We start from the raw sequence: 22,899 nt of genomic DNA on the forward strand, positions 1-22,899 counted from the left end.
GCATCTGCCAGGGATAGTCCTAAAATAGGCTGTTAATGAAGTGAGTGTCTCCAAAGAAGTGGTGAGCTGCTGATGCTCTGGTGGCCCACCCACTACAGGATGGAGAAAATCCCTCTGGGCCCCCCGGTGAGGGGTTTGACTTACTCACAAATAAAAACAACATACTATGACGGTGTAATAGACTCACTATGTGTGTATTGTGTCTGCCAGTGTTCTGGGGCTATATTCCCTCTTTTCCCAAAATGTCCTATGCACTTCAATTGGGAAGAACAACAGTATGGAAGCAGACTTTTGATAGAGCCAGTGATCAAGTACATATGGACAGAGGCTTATCAGTTCTGTTTTCCCACATGAAAGCCATTATTTTGGCCTTAATGCTGGTGGAGTCTTGAAGAACAAAAAGAATTACGTGCTTTGACCTTTACTCACAAAGTTCATCATTCATGTGAGATTTAGAAGTTATGCAATACTGAGTACTCTTCATCAAATTACTAAAATTTCATTGTGAAACATTGAAAACATTCTCAGACAATAACGAGAGGTTTTTGACGCATTTTAGCACATCCTTACCTGCAATCATTCTAAGCACCTTGAAGCTGGGGACTTCCAATCAGAGGTTAATGTTGAATTTGGCAGGTGGGTGAATGATGGGGTTTGTCTTAAAATAACTTCCAAATTGATTTGTTTCTGTTTGTTTCTTTGTGAACAGGCTACAATCTGTGCTGCTGCTGCTCCGAGATTTACTCTTCTTTGAGGATATAGCAAACTGTATTCTACAATACTCAAGCAAATGCTACATGAGCTATCGTGCTATGATTGATGCTTTCCACTTGCTAGAATATCAGCAACAGCTCCCACCTGCCTATTCACAACTTGTCTGCCTGCTCTCCACCTGCTGATGGTCTGCAACTCTCCTGCCTACTCAGTTCTTCCTTCTTGCTCTCCTCGCCCACCATAACAAGACAGAATCAGACACTTCCACAACTCACCACTACAACACTTACCTGTTGGATCTGGCTAATTGCTACTCTCTTCTGTGGCAGAGCTCCTGTGATCCAATTCTTGTTGAGGCTCTCCTTTATTCCCAGTTCCCTGCTTGATGACCGTTTCTCATTCTCTGATGAACCCTACTGCAAACTTAGCTCTGAGTCTGCTCTTTGAGTCCTGCCTGATTCAATCCATGACTGTATATACTACATAACAGTAACAACTAAATATAAGCATACACGCATGAGTGTTGCTAGTAGGACTCAAACATGTCATAACTCACTGGATGTCCACTTTTGTGATGTTGAACGGGTTTTCACTTCAGCTCACTTCTGGACAAATTGCAGTAAATCTCTTCCATCCTGCCTCTCATCAAACACAACTAACATCCCTTGATGTTTCTTGATCTTGCATCCAACTATCTTTTCTATGGAGGTCTCTGATTCTTAATCTATAACCAAGTGGGAATAGTAAATGGAGCTGTGTTAATATTGGTCCCAGTAGTCCTAATCCCCATCTTCTGCTCAGTGAATGCATCTTCTGACGGGGTCAGCTACACATTTTTTGAGTTTGATTGCAGCCTCTGATCTCCAGCACTAATAGGAGCCTCCTTCTGTTGATATTAGAGCAGCTAAAAGGTTTGGTTCAATTCAGTTTTCTTTATATAGCGCCAAGTCACAACAACAATTGCCTCAAGTTGTTTTATATTGTAATGTAAAAATAGTAGAATAATACAAAGAAATCAGAGAAACCCGTAAAAATCAGATGACACTCTCTGAGCAAGCGCTTGGCGACAGTAGGAAGGAAAACCTCCCTTTTAACAGAAAGAAACCTCCAGCAGAGCAAAGCTCAGGGAGGGGCGGGGCGGGGCCATCTGCTGCGACCAGTTGGGGTGAGTGAAGAAAGACAAGACATGCATCATAGAAATCCGCAAGCAGTCTACCTAACAAGCCTAATCTTGGGGCAGAATACAAAAAGCTCAATTTTTCCTGAAGTTACAGGAAGGGAATTATATTTGCCTAGGCCCTTATGTCTGTCTAATACATTCCTGCAGTTTAACTAATTGGTGTGTGTCATTTGGGGGCATGGATACATAAAGCTGGGTATCCTTTGCATAGCAATGAAAATGTATGATATGTTTTCTAATTATACTACCTAAGAAAAGCACGTGTAATGTAAAAAACAAATATTGGTCCTGGCACAGACCTCTGTGGAACTCCATAATTAACTTTAGTGTGTGAATATGATTCACTATTTACATGAACAAATTGCAAACCGTTGATTCTGACTGATATGATTCAAACCAGCTATTCACTCATACTCTACCAAAAGCCCCTCCAGGTGTTGTGTAGACTCCTGTCTACAGTAGAAACAATGATCAAAACTCCAGACACAGCTCAGCAAATGCCTCCACGGGTTAATGGACAGACTCCTGACTGCTTCACATTAAGGAGATTCTGGGTTTGAACCTGCTGACCGACTGGGGCCTTTCAGTGTGTGCCTCCAAAGACATATACGTTGGGTTAATAGGTGATTCTAAACTGGCCATGGTGTTGTTGGTAAATGGACTGGTTCTTAAATCGTGGTTTTCTACCCTAACTGAGCACTCAAAGCGCTTTATACAACGTGCTTCATTCACCAACACCCATTCGTATAAGCGCTGTGCCTTCCAAGGCTTTGGAACAGCTTACCGCTCACTCTTCACACTTTAAAAAGCAGCTTAAACCTCATCTGTTTGGACAAATGAGACAGACAGACAGTTAATGTGTGTCCAGTTTTCCCATGGTTTGGGCTGGGTTTTTATTGATACCTCTATAAAGCTCTTTGTGACTGTTTCATGTCTTTAAAAGCACTATATACATACACGGTACTTACTTACCTACTAGATCAAAATAGAGGTGTGCTGTATTAGTATAATGTTATTTTTGCTTAACTAAAGGATTGTGCATGTCTTCCACCAAAACTGCAGCCAAACAATAAAGCAAAGCAAAAAAGTACTTAAGCTAAAGAAGTTTGGAAAGCTTACATTCCAATAACCCAAAGCTGTTTCCTCATGTGGAACCATCGCAACACACTCTTGTAATTGTACAGTATATAAACTTCCATCATGATTGTTGCTAGAGAGAACAACATTCCCTGCCCATTACACACTCAGGAAACTTGTAGAGCTCCTTCTTTATGAGGTTTACCCCCATTAAGTGGGGTTTCCCTTCAGTAACAAGTGCCTGGAAGCAGTGTGGAGCTGTCCTCACAGCTGCAAGGACCCTGAAGGACCCCACACTGAAAAATGAGATTCCACCAGGACATACAGAGATGAAGACACACACACAGTTGTAAATCTAAAACAGACTTACAATATGTTTTTGGTTGTTTTTTTTTTTTCATTTTTGCATTTGGGGAAACCTTGACCACCAAAGTCTTTTTAAAAATAGAAGATAGATAAAAAGCAGATACCCTCTGGTACGATATGGTACGAGTGTTGGTGATGGTGAGGATTTACTGTCAACTAAAGAACTCATATTATGAGCCTCATTTTTAATGGCTGACATTTTGGAACATAGTGACATGATGTTTAGGTACATTTATCCCATGGATGTCCCAAGTGGGTGTGCCCACACACAGTGTGTCACGGAGGGTAGGTGATTTAAGCACAGATATTACTAAGAAAAGGGAAACCCTCCTCAAAAACGGACAGAGCAGTGGAGCAGCCAAGGGAATTCACACAAATTTAAAAACTGTAGGACTAAAATATAATTTATTATATTTAAACAGTTAAAAATATAAGAAGAATTAAAAAACAACCCTGGCCAGGGGAGAACACACCATAAACATCAATAAAACACAAGATTAAAAGTCCAGTGGCGATCGCCACGGTATAGAAGTCACTAAAAATTTAAAAATCCAGTGAAGCGGTGCAGGAGGGAAACCCGGCGGCGTCCTCGCCTTCCTCTTCGCGTTCTGCGCCCTGGTGCGCCCGGGTGGGCAGAGCTCTTAACTCTGCCCGCTGCTTCCCTGTAATCGCCAATCGGCACCGGCCCGCCTCGCCGCCTCTAGTTTCCGCAGACGCGAAATCTGGCCTCCAGTTGCTGAAGCAGTCGGACACCTCGCTCTGCGTCCTTGCTTATCGACGCTGTATCCTCCTGGCTCGCTTCACACCAAGCTCTCCCAGCCTCTCTGTGTTACTCAGCACTCTCTGTAAATTACCATTCACTCCTTTTCTCTCAGGTGTGTCCAATCAGTAAAATGGGAAAAGGGCGGAGTCCCTCCAGGACAGATTGACGGTGTAACCAAAAACATGCAATAAAAATAAAACACTGCACAAAATATAACCACAACATGCAATATAAAAAGTAAATAAACACACTTCACATAAAAACACAACAAAGCAAAACAACATCCGTCCTCCCCTGGATGACAAGTGCACGGCAGTTTTGCGTTTTGGGGTCGTTATTTGGGATTTCTGATAAGAGCTGGCTCTTCCACAGAAGATCCGTGTGTGGTAAATGTAAGCTACATTTGAAATGTGTTTTTTTTCTTCTCATAGACACTGTCAGCTACAGAACCCAAGCCAACCTGAAATGGTAGCTTCAATGAACACATGGTTGAACAATGCTTGAGGCCTGTATTGGGGAAGCAGCAAAATGCCTTAGCAAAATTTGACTTTTTATGTTGTGTTCAAGAAAACCTTATGGAATTACCAGAATTTCTCAGCATCTTATGATTTGTAACAGGAAACAGCTGTTAATAGTAAAGAGGGTTCAATGTTCACTTTTTCAAGCCTGCTCTACAAAGTTATTACTCCTTCTTGTTCAGTAAATACATGACCAGTACAGCTTTTTGCATGTTATTTCTTAAGTCTGATAGTGTTTGTATACAATGGTAACTTAAATTGTTCTTCATTGTTATTATATTTTCTACTGTTTTGATAGATTTTTACTCTTTGATTGTGAATACTTATTGGTGTTTAAAATATGACGTAACTTATTACTTATTCTGCTCTGAAGAACTGAAACTAATTTGGATTTGGATGAACAGCAGTATGTGCTGTACTGCTGTTTAGAAATTAGGAACAAACACAAGACTCAGGCATACAGGCCCTGATACCAACGCGAAACTTCTGGCTGGGACACATGGGTGCCCCACACTTTGACGACTCAATCTGTGCTCAAAGTGGGAGCAAACTGTTTTCCTTTGTACTAATAACCATCAGATACATCTGATACACAATGCACTCCATCAGGGACTTAGTTAAAGGGACTATGTTAAAAGGTTTATTAATAAAATAGAGGTATCTGTAAATGATATCCCAGAAGAATAGTTGTGGAGGAAATCTGTGTTGGAGACTATGGATGGGAGTGGGAGAGCTTCAAAGCTACCTGGAGATGAAGAGTGGCTACCACATTACAAGGAACATCAGACCAAGTGGGAAACAAATTGTTAGAGTTCTAGAGTTCACAAGAAAAAGCAAATTGAGAGAACCCTGAACGTATCTGCTGCTACTGGAGTGGATGGAAGTGAAGGTCAGTGATTAGGTGATGCCAACCAGGCATCTGAATGGAAACAACAACAACAACAACAATCTTTATTTATAGAGCACATTTAAAAACCAACGGTATACCAAAGTGCTTAACATAGAGCAAGGAAATAACACAAGTATTATAAGGCCTTAATAAAAGTGTGAAATTATGTTCACAGGAAAATGCCACCAATACACAATGGTAATATAACATACACAGCACAAATAAGAGCATAATAAAACACCAGTCAAAGAATGAGTAGGAAAATTAAAAGAATAAATCTATGCAACAAATGCAAGCATTAACAGGTAGAAAAGGCAAGATTAAACAAATACGTTTTAAGCCGTGATTTAAAAGATTGAACAGAATCAGACACCCGGATCCCAATCGGAAGGTTGTTCCACAACTCTGGTGCAGCCAGGGCAAACGCCCGGTCACCTCTAGACTTCAGCCGAGATCTAGGCTGCACCAATAGTAACTGAGTAGATGATCTCAGAGCCCTGGCAGGAACATATGAGTTAAGGAGTTCCTTAAGGTAGCTCGGTGCTGTATTGTTAGTGATTTTAAAAGTAAGCAGCAGAATTTTAAATTGGATGCGGTATTTCACAGGCAGCCAGTGCAAATCAGCTAGGACCGGAGTGATGTGGGCAAACTTCCTAGTTTTGGTTAGAATGCGTGCTGCAGCATTTTGGACTGTCTGCAATCTATGAAAGAGGGCAGAATGGAGACCAAAATAGAGTGAGATGCAGTAGTCCAGCCTCGAGGTCACAAAGGCATGGATGAGCTTTTCCAGGTCTTTATGCGGGATATACTGCCTAGCCTTAGAAATGAGGCGGAGTTGGTAAAAACTGGATCTAACAACAGCAGACACTTGTTTATCAAGTTTAAACGAGCTGTCAAGTAACACGCCCAGATTCCTAGCAGTGTCAGAAAAGGAGCTAGTAAGAAAACCAAAAGCATCACGAAGTTGGCCACGAGGAACGTTACTGCCAAAGACCACAATTTCAGTTTTCTTATCATTAAGGATAAGAGTATTTGCTAGGAGCCATTCCTTGACCTCGCACATGCACTCTCGAAAACAATTCAAGGACAAAGCTAGGTCATCATTTAGCTCAAAGTAAATCTGAATGTCGTCAGCATAACAATGGAAAGAGATGTGGTATTTCTCAAAGATTGCACTTAGAGGAAGCATGTACAGTGAGAACAGAGTAGGGCCTAACACAGATCCTTGTGGAACACCACAGCAGACAGGTACAGCAGAGGAAAAGCAAGTGCCCAGGTGAACCGAGGAAAGCCGATTGGAGAGGTATGATTTAAACCAATCCAAGGCAGAACCTTTGATGCCTACAGTATGCTCAAGCCTCGCTAATAAGATGTTATGATCAACCATGTCGAATGCCGAAGATAAATCCAATAGCACTAGGACCGCGGAGCGTCCATTATCAGCCATTAGTAGAAGGTCATTAAGGACTCGAAGCAGCGCAGTCTCAGTGCTATGATGTGGTTTGAAGGCCGATTGGAATTTATCATTAATGTTATTCTCATCCAGGTACACCTGGAGTTGTAGCAAAACTATCTTCTCAAGGATTTTGGCCAGGAACGGAAGCTTGGAGATCGGCCTATAGTTCGCATAATCATTATAATCAAGGTTCCTTTTTTTAAGAACAGGTTGAACTATAGCATGTTTAAAGGCTGACGGGACGCAGCCGGAGAGTAAGGAAGAGTTCAATAGCGACAATATACTGGGTCCAATTACACTGAAGCAGTCCTTAACTATGCGAGATGGGAGAATATCATATATGGGATTAGTATTGTTCAGTTGTTCAGTTGTTCAGCTAAACGCTTAAGGGTTAGGGTGACACGGGTTCAAACTGATGGAAAGTAGACGAACAGTCAGGGATAAACGCAGAGCCTGTCATTAAAGGAAGTGAGGATTTAAGAGATGAAACTTCATCTAAAAAGTGATTTAAAAATTGTTCACAAAGAACCGGGGAGCACGGCAGCGGCATAATAGGGCAGGGGTTGACCGCAGAATTAAAAATTTTAAATAAAATTCAAGGATTGTGACCATTGGTTGAGATAATTTTTGATAGAAAAGCTGCTTTGGCCATTTTGGCAGCAGTTTGAAACTTCGAGCGGCTGGTACGTAGGATATCATAGGATGCCTGGAGTTTATCTTTCCTCCACCTCCTCTCATCACGCCGACACACACGTCGTAGGGCGCGAACAGAGTCGCTTAACCAACATTGTGAATAAGTTCTGGGGCGCTTCAATTTAATAGGTGCAACAATGTCGAGGATAGAGGAACATGTGGTTAACAGGGTGTTGGCAAAATTCTCAACAATATGAGGGGTAAAACAATCTAACGTAGTGAATGCAGAATTCAAAAAAGAAGCAGAAAAATTCGCCACAGTATCAGCATTAACTGTGCGCATAGGGCAAAGAAGGGCCTCAAGGTGCAATTCGGTATTACCTAGATCAACATCAAAGATGACCGGGGAGTGGTCAGAGAAACCAGCATTTCTAATATCCCTGATGCATATGTCCACGCCATATGAAAAGACCAAATCAAGGGTATGGCCTTTAACATGGGTTGGTTCATTTACCCACTGAGTAAGATTAAAAGAGTCAGTCAATGCAAGAAAATCTTTAACCAATGGGTCATTCATACAGCAGACGTGTATATTAAAATCACCAGTAATAATAACACAGCCATATTTAAAAAGAATGGATCCCAAAAAGTCAGCAAATTCAGAAATAAACATCTTGTGGTATTTAGGCGGACGATAGACCACAACACACAGAGTAGTCAGAGAGCCAGGCAACTCCAATAATTGAGCTTCAAAGCTAGGGTAGGTGGGGGAGGATAGCAGCCGAGCTTTATGTTTGTTTTTAAGAACCGAAGCTAAGCCACCACCTCTGCCAGTGAGCCTCGGTGAGCTAAAAAAAACACAGTCAGGAGGGAGAAGCTCAGAGAAGGGGATGAACTCACCGGGAGAAATCCACGTCTCCGTCAGAAGTAGAACATCCAGTCCCATGGTGAGGAAAAAGTCATTTAAAAGAAAAGCCTTATTCGTCAGAGACCTGACGTTAAATAAAGCCATCCGTGTCCGAGGAGCTAGGTCACCAGCGGTGGCACGTCGCAGGACGCTGAGGTTGTTATGATGGACACCACGACCGAATGACGTTATCCAGGACCGAACAGGGAGGCAAGCCACTGGGAGGGCAGGGTAGGTTTGAAAACCAGCAGGGCAGATCCAACGATGACTCAACAGTTTAGCAACAGGGCGGCTTCTGAGGGAGTGGATGAAGCGTGGAATTTCACGGCTTGCAGATGGATAGTCCGTAGCCATGGCTTTAAGGTAAGCCTTGAAGCGGGTGCGAACACCACTCCTTTTACCCCGTTTCCTGAAGCGTTTCCTGCGCAGAATGGGAAAAGGTAAGCAGGTCGTACTGGTGAGGGAATCAGGCATTAAGGGGATTGCATTGCCCAGGGTCCCACAAAGGTCCAGTCGTTGGGAATAAGAAAATCGAAGATTCAGAAGCGTGTGTCTGTCATAAGTTATTAGTGTACAGTCACCTAGTGAACATAAAACCAAGGATAAAACAATAAGGAGTACTATGCCAAGGCGCAGTCGAAGACGGCCTGCCATGCACACCAGCACCATCTTGTATTCACCTCCTGGAGGAACAGTATCAGTTCCTCCAGGAATCCATACACACAAGATATATGGATGAGAGGGCGTGAGAGAGAAAGCTGTAGGCTCCGACTGAAGGCATGAGTGGACTGTAAAAACAAGGTAAAACAGCACACAATTCATCCAGCTGGTCCTTATTAACCCTGAGGCATCTGCAGCCCAGATGGCTTATTATTCTACACTTCCTCCAGTTCTACCTCAGAGGCAGATAGACTAGGGCCTGCATACAAACTTAGATTCATTTCAATGTTATTTATATGCTGCAGTTTCAAATCACAACAACAGTCACCTAATGGAGCTGTATATTGTAAAAGGTACCCTACAATAATACAGAAAAAACCTCAATCATAAGCACTTGGTAACAGTGGGAAGGAAAAACTCCCTTTCACAGAATGAAACCCCCAGCAGAATCACGCATACATCTGCCATGATGGGTGGGGGTGAGGGGAGGGAGACAGGCCAAAAGACACACTGTGGAAGAGATCCAGAGATTAATGATCACTAATGATTAAATGCAGAGTGGTGTATAAACACAGAGAGAACAAGTGAGCGAAGAAGATGCTCAGCGCATCATGGGAAGCCCCCTGGCAGCCTAGGCCAATTAACCCTTTAAGACCTACCATAGAACCAAGTCCACCAGAGCTTATCTTTATATTTTTAGATGCTGTAGTGCCATTTTTGGGAGTATTTCAAGTTTCTATATATCAATACAATCGTTATATCCCAAGTTTTAATAATATGTATGCATTAAGTCCATAGTAACTACATAAATTGCAAAAAAGTGCAATAAACTACAAAAAAATTGAAAATCGTCTTTGTTTTTTTTTACACATATTTCTAGTTAGAGAAATTTCAGAGACATATCCCTCAAAATTTTAAATGCAAAAAAGTTGCACAAAATAATTTCCAACCACATGAAATTTATTTTGAGTGTCTTCATAGTTTTATTTTTGAGATACACCAATTTTTATATACTGCAGGAAAAACAAAAATAAATATTATAATGCAAATTTGCAAAAAAACCCAAAAAGAAAACAACAGCATGTGCATCTAAATAAGCTATATATCTTTGTAATTGCCCTGTAGGAAAAAACATTTTCATTTTGTCACTTCCGGTTTTGGTCAGGTAATGGCAGACATCAGATAGATCGTGCTGACATTTAGTAGGAAGTGTTATGAACAGCTGATCAGATCAGAAGGCGTGTTTCTGGAATATTATGTTTTTGTTGCTGCAAATGCTTTCTACACAGTTTTTGCAAAGCCATATGTGGAAGGAAACTGTGACCTAGGACAAGCTGAATGCATAAGATGTAAGTACAAATCCACCGGCTTCATATGCAAAAAAAAAAAATTATTGCACTAGCTCATGTGGTTGCAATTTTACCGGGCTTTAAAAATAGTTACACTAAACGAAGAGTGCCCACTCCGATCGGCCATAAAGGGTTAAAGTGTAACTAAGGGAGGGTTCAGGGTCACCACTGCTATCCTTACTATAATCTTTATCAAAAAGAAAAGTTTTAACCCTTGTTTTGTCCCAAACCTTTTGGCCTCTTCCTGAAAGAGAGCTGCTCTCTCTCCCTCTCCCTCCCTCCCTTTCCAGATTACCACACCTGATTGCTACAGCTGAGCAGCATTAAGATCATTTGTGGACCAGCATATAGAGCTCCAGCAACAAATGCTTTGCTCTTTTTATATGGCTACTAAGCGCTTGGAAGTGTGTGCCTGCTTGCTATTTCTGTTTTGCTTTGGTTACTGTTGGAAGCCAAAGGTGGGAAATATGTGAGACCTAGTTTGTGTTGCTATTTAGTCATTGTATTTTGAAGTTGTAGGGGTTCACTGCCATTTCTTTTTTATGTAAACCTTTTCTTTAGACCCTACAGTGTGTGAATGTGTGTGTGAATGGGTGGATGACTGAATGTATAAAGCACTTTGGGGTCCTTAGGGACTAGTAAAGCGCTATACAAATACAGGCCATTTACCTTTTACCATTTACAATAATACATGCAGAGAGAAACCCAAAAATTATATGACCTCTTAAGAGCCAGCACTTTTGGCAGCAGTGGGAAGGAAAACCTCCCTTTTAAGATGATGAGATGAGATTCAATTCAATTCAATTCAATTTTATTTATATAGCGCCAAATCACAACAAAAGTCGCCTCAAGGCGCTTTATATTGTACAGTAGATAGCACAATAATAAATACAGAGAAAAACCCAACAATCATATGACCCCCTATGAGCAAGCACTTTGGCGACAGTGGGAAGGAAAAACTCCCTTTTAACTGTATAAATATATGTGCTAAAATATATTTTAAAATATATTTATATATTTTGAAATATATTTTAGCACATATATTTTTTGGCCATTTTTTGTATATTTTGAAATATATTTCAAAATGTATTTTAAAATATATTTAAAAAATATATTTATAATATATTTTGAAATGTGTTTTAACACATATATTTTTTAGCTGTTTTTTATATTTTGAAATATATTTATAAAATATATTTCAAAATACAATTAAACTTATTTAAAATCATTCAAAATATATAAAATTAACCCTTCATATATTTCTAAGAAACCACATTCACATGTAACAGCTGAAAGAAATCTTTATTTGATGTTTAAAACATGCATATAAATCAAGCAAGGAATATTCATTTTATAATTTTATTCTCATTACATACTTAAACATTCTAAAAGAAACACACACATACACATATATGTGTGTGTGTATATATATATATATATATATATACATATATATACACATATACACACACATATGTGTGTGTATATGTGTGTGTGATTGTATGAACATAAGTCAACATACTTAAAATGTAATTTCTTTTCCTTTTCCAGCAGTCTCAGTTCCCCCAGCTTTCACTGCAATCCTCAAAGCCCTTCTGCACAAATTGGGAAACCTCTTCCTTACGGCCACTGTAACAAACAAAAGTCACAGTTCTATTACTTTTATCAGAGTTAAAATAAAAATATGATTTATGTTAGCTGGCTTTATTTAGCAAACAGATATTTCTGTTTATATAGATACAGATATTAATACAGATATATTTTACACATAATTTTACCTCTTTTTTTTTTCCTAGATGGAAAGTCTATCCAGTTCACATTACAGTAATGCTAACACCCCTTTTGGTCGTCTCTCCTTACCCTCCAGCATTCATAAATCTGTTGACCTTCTTTGTCTGAGACCAACCACTACAATGCATCATCACCTATTTGTATTGGTAACTTACTTTGCAACCTATTGTAATGGTTGCAAAGTAAGTTACTGTGCTATATGCAATTTTAGATACACAGAAAGTCTTCACTTACTATATATGGCTGTCATAGTGTCCTTATGAAGGGCAGTTCTTCACTCTCTTGCCGATGTCCGTTTTGCTTTGTTCTCCTATAAAAAGCATGAACATTTGAGTGTTTGACTAGTTTTAGATTTCCAAAATCTGATATTTGTACAACTAAACATTTGAGCTACAATGATATGCTATTGAGAGATACTTTTATGGGTACTTTTGGTAAAGAAACTGGTGACAGAGTTGTAGGCTTTTAGAATACTATTAGCTAACCATTTGAACTGACTTTCAAAGCTGTTTACCTTTTAAATTGCTGTGGATCAAAACCTCCAGTGGGAAGGCGGCCATTAGAAGAACACGCACCATTGAACCTGAAAATAACAAAAACAAACAAAAAACAGAACAATATATAAGAGTCAGGTAATAAATCTCTTCTGAAACAATATAGTTCATTTTGGGTGAAAAACAAAACATTCCTCTAAAACATATATACTGACATCAGCAATCAACATCATGATTGTAATTATTTCCTTTTTAGTACATCTACTGGTGTGTGCATGTGTCAAGCACTACGACTGTATCTATGCATATAAGTTCACCATATATATCCTGCAAAAATGTTTTGTTATAGTCAAAAAAGGCAAACAAACAAAGGCATTCAATCAGAGGTGAGAAATTAATTGGGAATATCAATTATAGGTGAACTATTCTTTACCTACTAGCAATCATATTTGAATGTAAAATAAAATAAATAAATAAATAATAATAAAAATAACATGATGTAATTAAAATGCACAACCTACATTAAGGAAATCTGCATTTGTATCCACAGGCTAAAAGTAAAACAGTAAATGTGTTAGTAATAGTACAGGTATTTGTAAAAAAAAAAAAAAAAAAGAGGCAGTTACTGTGACTCTTCTAGTGGGATGCTAAATGTAGAGATTTATATTTACAGTATAATACTGCATGTACAGGTATCTGTGTTGTGAACTGTAACTGAATATTAGAGAATCTCAGAGAAATTAAATGTATTTATTTTTTGAATTTATCAATCATAAAACCGTCTGTTTTGAAGGCCTGTTACGATAACAACTTTTTGTTGGTTTGTATATTGCCCCATAAACAATTGCGACAAGTTATGTCATTGTCATTTTAAGACCATTTAATGTCTTTGAATGTATAATCATAATATAACACCATAATAATGCAAGATCTACACACTTTCAATTGACAAACCAACATCTAATTCTGAAAATATTTAGATCATGGAAATTAGGTATCAAAATATTAGATACCATAAAAACTTGAATAAATAGTAATTTTTCTAACAAATAGAAAACAATGTTATTTAATGTTATTGTGTTGTTATTATTATATTTTATTTTTGTAAATATAATGGCAGATAAATTGCATCATCAACAATTATTGACGTCATGTACATGTATTGTGTGTTAAGTCGATATATTGATTATTGTGATAGGCGTACTGTTTTGGTATCATAACAAGCTTGTCAAACATGCATGACCACTAAGCAATGTCTAAGCAGTAGTATTAGTCTGAATGACAACAAACATAACTAGTGTTTTGGAAAATCTGTTAGAAAACAGTTATTTCAATAATTATGATTAGCATGTGACACAGACACTGCATAAAAACTACAACAACAAATACTTACTTTAGGAGGATGGGGGAGGGCAGCATGAGGTTGAGACTTTGACATCTGTAAGAAACAAATTCATGTATTACAAACAAGTCACTTAAAAATACAATAATGTGGCAGATGCAGTGTATAAGTACAATCAGGGCTGTCACAACAATGGGGTGGGGCCAAGTGGCTGCAACCCTAGGTACAATGTGCAGGTATATATAATTACATATAATATATGTGAATAAAGCAAGAATCTGTTTAGGTTAGTCACTGTGCTGACTGATGCTTGCTAGGTTTATATGATTGCAAACTGCTGTTAGGGTTCAATGTTGAGAGAAGAATCCATAAAACCACAGATCCAGGCGTGTGCAATTTAGACGGCATTTTAATGAACACATGTGTGAGTTCAACAACCCAATCAGTGTTGAACTGTCTTTCTCATATTCAGACAACTGTTTTATGGGGTTAAGAATTGTACAGCCCCCTTTTCTGTTACTAGGCAGATTTACGTCACACCAAAACCACAATGACTTTTAACATAGAACATCATCTTCGTGTCGACGGCTGATGCTTCCTGTTAGCCCGCCTTCGCTGTCGCTTATCTCCCTGGAACATCAAGTGCACTTCCTGTAGAAAATGTCACTCATACAGGCACAACTTCTTAAATCAAAGATAAATGCATACTAACTCTTTATTATGGCTTGCACTCGCTCTGGTTTCGGTTTCGCTTCTGCAAAAGCACACCGTTTCCTGTCAGCCTGCAATCAGCTTCTCCCCCACTGAAGACTATGTGTAAGAATATAAAACATTCAAAAACCTTTAAATTATAGATTCAACTGATTATAACTGAACCTGTAATAAAGACTAATATAATACCAATATATTTTGAACATCTGAGTGCATCTGAATGCAACATCACATGAAATGGTAATGATGATTATAAAATAACAGCAAATAATAGCAGGACAATATTTCTATTCCTGACACTCCCACTCTTGACCTCTTGACCACAAGAGGTCACCATACTGTGTGTTGGGTCACTCCTTGGCCCATTCAACTGTTTCCCTGTCCACCCCTGACGTCATGGACATTTAGGATCACTGTTCTTAGCTCTGACCCTCTCTTGACATCCTGTGACTTAACAAATCAGACAACCTCATGTCATCTAGGTGGTCTTAGTTATAAAATGCCCGCTCCCACTTGAGAACACTTCATGCTTAAGTGGTCTCTGCTCCTCTTCTGGGTCCCACTCTAGTGGAAATCTGGCCACCTGCAAAGGATAGAAAACACTTTCTCCCTACTATGCTCTAAGTTACTCTGTTCCTCGATTGTTCTCAAAACATGAACCTAATTTCGTATTTGGTTTTGACTTTTATTCCTATATAATCTTAAACATCACTCATCTCAATCTACAGCTTTCTAACAGTCTTACAGCACTGCTGTCATACGTTTCCTGTTTTTCCTTATCTGATCATCAACATCCTGTGCACAAAACTGTCCCTGCTGCTGCAAGTGCCTCTCATCTAAAGTCACCTCTCACCAGCAAAATCATCATAAAATCATTATAACGGCTTATTCTACTAAAAGGATAATAAAAAACAACCACTTTAATCACTAAGTGTAAGCACCTAGTTAATTGCTCCTAGATAAACTTCATCATAGCTAAAAGCTGAACTCTAACTGTATTTTGAACTCCCATTTTCTGGGTGATAACCTGTTTGAATATATCATTTTATTTCATTTTGCTGCTTTTAATGTAATGACTCCTTCTAACTTAAACTTTATCAGACTTAACCAAAATATATGAGCTTTCTCCTTTGCTTCTGTTTTCTGTATTTCTGTATTCTGTAACTGCTTTTTATATAAGAGGACTAAGTTAGAGCTGCATCTGTTATCTCAATATTTTATATGTCACTCAGTTTAGTTACAAGCAAAACTCCTATTCAGTTCCTCTTTCTGTCATTTGTTATTGGGCCACTCAAATTCAGTTAAAAGCTAAAGGAATTTCAGGCCCTAGGCCTCAAATCAATACTGTCCTGTGTGTTGATGAACTCTGTATGTCTGTAAGCGTGTGCAATCCTTCAAAACTCAGGTCATTCTCACAGTAGATTGGCTAATCATAACGTTAACCAAAAGTTTATGACCCTCAAGAGACGACTCTCTGAGCCACAACTCCGTCAAAAGCACAAAAATGCAATGTGTATGAAAAATCATTTCTACATATATAATCTCCAATATTATTCATTTGAGTCAGCGAGACTTTTAACATCCTCATAAAAAGCTCTCCTCTACCCTAAAGCCTACCTTATAACAACATTCTAGCATTATGTCACTGTTACAACTTATCCTAAAAATCAAAAAGAAAAATCCCACATTTTCTACTCATAAAATGTTCACTATTTTCCCCAAAGCATATCCTTTATTCCCACAGTTTCCCCTTTAAGTTTTGTATACAACTTCTTATGAACACCGCATTTTATCTTCTAAACCTAATTCAGTTCATTTTAATCCTTTCTTTTAACAAATCCTCAGTTTTACTATATCTAGATTATCAAACAACCCCAATCATTATAACATCCTAGTAAAACCCCTTTCAAATTAAACAAATTAAATCTTAAATCCCTCTCTTTTTTGACACATCTCATGTGGCAAAAAACTCAACATGCTCCACCCAAGCTTAACAAATTAAAAGGAAAAAAGGTTAGTCATTTCATTTCTCAGAACAGCTCAGCAATTCTCCTCTCCGGTGTTTTGCTCCAGCCCTGAAAACCTGTGTTTAAGGAACAAAATCAATTTTATCATCATGTCAAATCTTCTCCAACTCGTTGCTCCATTGAACTCTGGATCCTTGGAATTTCCTGAAAACAAAACCTTTACTCAACTCTCCCCCTATATGATCCAATCTGTGTCATGACACAAAATAAACTTAAACAGCACAGTTATTAATCATGTGTTACCTCAGTTAATGGTAACTTGAATCTCATCAACCAATGTTTCCCTTTTAGCATTTTGCATTCTCCCAACAATATAATGTAATCCCATAATCTAACCCCAGTAAAAAGAACTTTTCTCCAAACCTACATCAGCAACCCAAAATCAGCATCCCCAGATTTAAGTCTCCCACTTGTCCTTTCATTTATTTCCCCCCTTGGTCCCCTCACTCACATTCACTCACACGCATTCACACCTGATATTTTTTGCTGATACTGCAGCCTTCTGCGCACGTCATCAGATGCTCCACATCAGCAAAATGAGCTCTATCATTCGTTTTATTTCGTTTTCCTGTTTAGGAAAATAGTTCTCTATACTTTTGACTGGATTGAATCGATACAATCCATTTTTAGACAGAGACTTGCCGCCAATCAGTCTCTGATTGTAATCAATTATAATTCTGTAAAGCCCACCTGATTTTCGTACTTGGTAATTTTGTCAGCGCCGTCCGTTCACTCTCTTCCAGGCCTGCTTAGAACAAAAATGAAAAAAGAGAGCTGATTATTAGCTCCTCAAAGTACAAAACAAAATCACCTGACAGGTTTTTCTAAGTGCACTGTTATAAAAACTATGGGCCCTTTTAGACATGTCCATGTTTATCAAAACTCCCTCTATTAAAAATAAAACAACAACCTCAAAAATCTTCAACAATCTTAAATTTCACCCGTTCAACACACCGAAAACCTCGTCAAAAGATCAAAGACCGTTTTCATTCAGCACAAGATAAAAACCAATTTCAACCACATATCATCCTTAAATTATAAATTTCCTGTCCAAATCTGCCCCTCTGAACAGACCTGACCACCGTAATCAAATATCCTGATACTTTACCATTATATATTTCTCCCAATACTCTTCAACAGCCACTGCTCTCTCTTGAACTGAACCGAAAGCCTCCGACACACACACACACAGGAAGTGTCTCTGCTCCAGCTAATTTGCATAAACCCACAGCTCAACAGCCAACTTAACAAGAGGAATACATGTTTAAACCTTATCACATCATTGAATTATTTTCATTTTCTTTCTATACTAATCACTTACTTTGATAAATCAGTGCAAGAGCACTCCTGAGTCACTCTTATAGACACTTTTCTTTTGTTTTTCCATCTATTTTAAATCTTTCCATCAATTGTATTAACCATTCACACCATTTTAACCCTCATGAAATTAGCAGGCTGATTTAATTACGTATGTTTGTGTTCTTAGCCAGGTTTTAAGTCATTATCTGTTCATTAATCTTCATGAGCTTGTCTCTGTAAGGTTAGTGCATTTTCTGTTTGTATGTGTGATTCTTATAAATGTTTCTTTATGATCTTTGTGATCTTGTAAATGTTTCTTTTCCAGTGTTCCAAACTCCTTTTGACAGGGTGTATTTTCTCTCTCTGGTTCATCACTGGTCATTGTGAATGACATTTCCCCTTCGTCTGTGCCCAGTGGCCTTACCTGTTAAATCCGTCTCCTCCAGTGACTCCAAGGTCACTCGGGACTTAGGTTCGAGCAATCGTGACTGCGCCTTGCCTTAGGTTGTCCCAGGGTTTCGAGGTGGGATCTTACCCGTCATGGGCTGTCCAGCCTTCCATGCCCGCCTACTACAGGAGCCAACTGGGCAAGAGTGTTATCAGGCCTAGGGGACACACTGGTTCTGGAAATTAAAGGAGTGTAAACTGCTTTCTTTATTAAACTTTCAACAATAATTTCACATGTAACAGTTTGTGTATGCGTGCATTTTCAATTCATTAATGTAATTGTTAGTTCCTGTATTTATTTCTCTCAGTCTGTCTCTTTTCTAAAACCTGTAATTAATATAATTTTATTACTTTATTACTTTTTCTTAAAACATGCATTCGCTTCATCTTCTTAGAGTTTAACTCATCTGTCTATTTCTCTGGGTGCTCCCCTGACATCATCAGTCACACACACACCTTCCTCTCACACACACTTTTAAATAGAGCTCTTCCAAACATCAGGACAACTAACACTTCTCCACGGACAGGACCATTCTTTAGGTCAGTTTTATAGCATCAGTCACCCAATAATCTCTTAACTGGGCTTCCCAAGTACATATACTTATGTATTTTCAATCGGAAAAAATACACTCAACCTGTCATAACATCTCTCATGGATTTCTTGAATTAAAAGCACTTTCAAACTTTAAAACATCCTACTTTTCCTCACACAAGAAATATATTTCATACCCTTTTCTTTCATACACACTTTTAAAGGTTTTAACCTCTTTAGTCATTCAGTAATCGTCTCACACACTGCCTTTTCTCTCTCAAACTGCCATTTTCCACTCACTCAGACAAATCATGCAGAGTCACTCAAATCAAATACTGACAGCATTCACACAGTTAAACTCACACAAAATACGCTTTCATACGAGTATTTTGGACATGCCTTCCATGATCAGAAAGAGCAAGTCAAAAGAAAAGAAAAAAGAAAACTGAAACCTCTCATCATCCTCGCAGCTTCTCCCCACACACACATAACTGAAAATAAAACACACCAACATTTATGGCTCACGAAATGTACATCTATCAAAATTCAGTCATTTACTATACATCCACACTAATATATTCACACTGTATTTACATTCTCATAATAAGCTCTTATATACAGGCATTTAGCAAAAGCTCTCAGTCCTCTCGAAAACTGAAACCACCCTCTCTGCGCGTCACTGCTGCTCATTTGCATTTACACACACAATCAGTGCACTTCCGGCTGTGCATGACTGACACAGAGACTGATCCTACTCATAGATCTCATATTTTATATTACAGACGTCTTAAATTACAACTGCACAGATTTTTTTAGGCCTTGTCGCTCCTACAAATTTCGAAAATTTACCATAACCGACTCGAACGGGCAAACCTCAGGTTTTTTTGTAATCAATTCACCAGACCAGACTCGAACTGCTCTGTCCAGATTTCTAGCCCTAACTTAATTTACCGGTAGCCAAAAAAGCGCAAGAATAGGGGACTTGAACCCCTAGCAATTTCGGAGTTTCCCAACCTCTCCCCCGTTGTCGACGGTACTATCCCTACTGTCCTAGTAGGCCTAAGGTCAGCGTCCTGCCTTAGTGCAAGCGTTACCAAGGAGAAAATGCGCTTCTTAACAGACGCCGCTGTCGTTCTAGAAAAATTTAGAGTAATTTGAACCAACAATCTACATCCAAACCAGGATTAAGATTGAGGCAGGTCTACCTTTGTGGACATAGGGGACTTGAACCCACGAGATGACCATCACAAGATAGACCCAATGTCCAGCGGGACTTGAACCCACAGAAATGACCAATTTCCCTACTTTCTACATTTCTTTGGGACTTGAACCCATTACTTTTACTTATCACTTATCCTTACTTCATCCAGCATGCTCATGAAATTCCCATCAAACTCAAAACAGACCTTCACCAGTAATTACAGTGACCAGGCTTTTAATTTGACATGCCCAATGTGACACCTTTTGAAATATATTTCAACAGGCAGTGTCTTACCTTTAATGCCCCGGGGAATGCCTGCTCACTTTCACCACTGATTACCGTCTGCCCGTCCAATTGCCACGGACCCCGGATCTCACCAAAACCCCAACATTCCCTCTCTCTCACCGGAACGAGCCCCCAAATGTTAGGGTTCAATGTTGAGAGAAGAATCCATAAAACCACAGATCCAGGCGTGTGCAATTTAGACGGCATTTTAATGAACACATGTGTGAGTTCAACAACCCAATCAGTGTTGAACTGTCTTTCTCATATTCAGACAACTGTTTTATGGGGTTAAGAATTGTACAGCCCCTTTTCTGTTACTAGGCAGATTTACGTCACACCAAAACCACAATGACTTTTAACATAGAACATCATCTTCGTGTCGACGGCTGATGCTTCCTGTTAGCCCGCCTTCGCTGTCGCTTATCTCCCTGGAACATCAAGTGCACTTCCTGTAGAAAATGTCACTCATACAGGCACAACTTCTTAAATCAAAGATAAATGCATACTAACTCTTTATTATGGCTTGCACTCGCTCTGGTTTCGGTTTCGCTTCTGCAAAAGCACACCGTTTCCTGTCAGCCTGCAATCAGCTTCTCCCCCACTGAAGACTATGTGTAAGAATATAAAACATTCAAAAACCTTTAAATTATAGATTCAACTGATTATAACTGAACCTGTAATAAAGACTAATATAATACCAATATATTTTGAACATCTGAGTGCATCTGAATGCAACATCACATGAAATGGTAATGATGATTATAAAATAACAGCAAATAATAGCAGGACAATATTTCTATTCCTGACACTGCACAAAAACAACAACAGCAACAACATTAATGACAATGACAAACAAAATTACTTACATTTATGTAAAGCTCACATCAGGAAGATCTGCGTTCGATTTCATGGGCTGAAATAAATAGGCAGAAACATTACTACTAAAAAAACAAAAACTCTAAAAAGCCTAAAAATGACTTAAAAAGCAAGGAAATGTGGAACATTGTAATTAGCGAACATTAATAAAGCATAACTGTGCTTTGTTTCTAACTTTGGTAAGTACTCTGTAGCCAGAAGGAGAGGTGGGATTTCTGTGAAAGCCAAATTAAATGTGAATAGGTTTTGATAGTTATTGTATATAACAAGTGTAAACAGTTTTATTTGTAATTTTTCCCTTTCTGAGAAGGTAGAATAATAAGAAAAGGCAAAAGTACATCACAATAAAATTAATTAAGTTACATATTTTGATTACCAAATTATGGAAGCGTGGAGCTGCCACCCAGGCAAAAGAAAAATAGAGCTATATCACGTTATAACATGAAATGTTTATTGTTCTAACATTATGCTTTTCATGTTTGTATAATATAATATCACGTTATTACAATATACATAATTGTCACGTTCGCACAATATTGTACGGACGTGATAATTATGTACATTGTTCGTACAATGTTGTTCAAACATGTTGTTCAAACATGAAAAGTATATTGTACTAACATGATAGTATATTGTTAGAACGATAACCTTTTCACGTTATAGCGTGATATACTTATATTTCTCTTTGTCCTGGTGGCAGCTCTACACGCCGTGCCAAATAAGCGAGAATAAAGTAATATTATATGAGAAAAGGCACCTGCTAGCTTGATGATGGAGGCTTCATAGACCGGCCACCCGTCTTTTGGCTTCTTGTCGCCACTCCACCAAATAAAGGTCCGTTTCCTCCATGCCGGCTGATTATTCATCCTCATTAAAATCTCGTATATGTTCAGTTGGCAGAATTGAGAATTTTACATCTTCCAACCACCTAATTAACGCGAACATAATCGGCTTGTTTCTTCCCGTCTCCTGTATCCGGCCGTTCCTCTCACTGTCGGAATTCGCGCCTCAGAGACGTCGTTATTTTTCAAAAAAAAAAAAAAAAGAAAGAAAGAAACAGCAACAACTAATAAAGAGAGTTTTTGCACGTTCATTGCACATTTGTGGGAATGTTTAAATATTTAATTTTTATTAATTACTTTTCATTATATCTTTATTTTTTAAACCACCATGGCAATGCGCATGCGCATACTCTCCTGCACGCAAAGGGCTTTGGCGTTGACGTAATGTCGCAATGCATTGTGGGAGCGCAGCACCATCTTGGCTGGTCACGAATCAAAACAAGATTGCTACGAACCATTCTGAAACGTAGCTGAAAAGAAAAAGGACAGTATAGAGACAGATTGTGTCCAGATGCAAAGTGAAATGTGGACCCGTATGAA

General features: G+C 38.7%; 1 long non-coding RNA gene across 2 annotated transcripts; it reads right to left on the reverse strand.

The window, feature by feature from the left end:
- Positions 1–12,587: 12,587 nt before the first annotated feature.
- On the reverse strand, positions 12,588–22,521 carry LOC120436109. Of its 2 annotated transcripts, XR_005610145.1 has the most exons (6): positions 22,275–22,521; positions 21,508–21,554; positions 14,191–14,235; positions 13,319–13,348; positions 12,818–12,886; positions 12,588–12,613 (listed from the first exon to the last, which is right to left on the reverse strand). It is a non-coding gene; the product is annotated as an uncharacterized LOC120436109 (long non-coding RNA). The 2 variants fall into 2 exon arrangements; XR_005610144.1 differs by lacking the exon at positions 12,588–12,613 and having other exon boundaries at positions 12,779–12,886.
- Positions 22,522–22,899: the final 378 nt, after the last annotated feature.

The sequence above is a fragment of the Oreochromis aureus genome, linkage group 23, assembly GCF_013358895.1.
Source record: "Oreochromis aureus strain Israel breed Guangdong linkage group 23, ZZ_aureus, whole genome shotgun sequence".
Taxonomy (NCBI): Eukaryota; Metazoa; Chordata; class Actinopteri; order Cichliformes; family Cichlidae; genus Oreochromis; species Oreochromis aureus.